Source organism: Austrofundulus limnaeus, unplaced genomic scaffold, assembly GCF_001266775.1.
Source record: "Austrofundulus limnaeus strain Quisiro unplaced genomic scaffold, Austrofundulus_limnaeus-1.0 Scaffold934, whole genome shotgun sequence".
NCBI lineage: Eukaryota > Metazoa > Chordata > Actinopteri > Cyprinodontiformes > Rivulidae > Austrofundulus > Austrofundulus limnaeus.
The window spans coordinates 110,813-112,370 of NW_013953336.1; positions in this window are offsets into that span (position 1 = coordinate 110,813).

Consider the following 1,558-nt stretch of genomic DNA (forward strand, 5'->3'; position numbering starts at 1 on the left):
ATCGGCCGGCCGATGTATCGGTCGACCGATCCCCTCAACACCTCGGCTGCGCCTAGAAATTCTGTCCATGAAAGTAATGAACAGAATCGGTGACAAAGGGCAGCCTTGGCGGAGTCCAACTCTCACYGGAAACGAGCCCGACTTACTGCTGGCAATGCGGACCAGACTCTTGACACCGGTCGTACAAGGACCTGACAGCCCGTATCAAATGGCCCGGTACCCCATACTTCCGGAGAACCCCCCACAAGGCCCCCCTTGGGGCACGGTCAAACGCCTTCTCCAGGTCCACAAAACACATAAAGACCAGTTGGGCGAACTCCCATGCACCCTCCAGGACCCTGCTGTGGGTGTAGAGCTGGATTCTTCCTGAATCCGAGAGATGAACATTATAATCTCAATTCATTAATATAGTAGAAAGAAGTTGTTAGTGTGTTACAGAGTCTCTGCTCAGAGCAGGGCTCCTGTGTTTTGTTTTGGTTTAGCCCAAGGTCTTATGGTGAGGTCTGTGCTGCAGTTGCTGTATAAACCTGACTGGAGTCAGAAGATCGAGAATAAACTTTTGACAACAAATCCAGTTGGATTCCTGTTTATTCAGACATACCTGTTTGAACAACGTATTTTCTCCTACATATATAAAATATTCTTCTTTTATAACTCATGTAGACAGTAATCAGTCAATCATCAAAAGACCTACCTCAAAGTTATCTCATGCAATAAGACGGTCCAGGACCTTTTAGTTTTTTAAACGCTTCATTCTCATCTTTGTTTTTCCAAACAAAACATGTTTGTTTTAAACAGGGTTCAAAAGGACTAACTTACAACTCAAAAGAGCTCTTCTTTTCCCTGTATATTAAAAGTAATTACATGACATTCTTTTAAAAAGTGTGCACTAAGGTATCTCTGTAATATCCACAATGGAAATTGCAATGTGACAACAAATCAGTGGTGCTCGGTGGTTTCTTAAGCTCATTAACATCTAGACCAGGTGTCTCCAACCTTTTTCTCCTTAAAGTATAACTTACCCCAAAATCAACTTTTTTTAAAAAAATAAACTGTCTTAATTGTGTCTTAAGGGTAAAACCTTGCTATTTTGACCTAAATTTAACATTTTCGTCTAAAATAGTTTAAATCTTTAATATTTGTTCAAATAACGTCTTGGTGCTGCCCCCTATGGGTTTAAATTTTGACTATTATATCTTAAGTACCTTGTGACGTGCTGTACTGTGTGACGTGTTACTGTGCTCAGTATAAAAGGACCTCTGTAGAGACACGGCCTGCAGAGTTTCAGGAGTTAGCCATAGCATTGTTGATGGTATCTGTGGTAGAAGCTGCCTTCTCCTCCCCCACAGTGAAAACATGGAGTCTATCAGTCATAAAACAGACTGAATTAACTTACACATCCTCTGTGCTTCAAGAGTTTTTAAACTGTGGTTGTTGTGTCACGTAGTTTAGATCGGGCCAAAAATACACACACACCCTCGCACACACATATTGTCCCCACATGTGCAATAAAACATGTCCACACGCACGCACGCACACACGCACGCACGCACACACG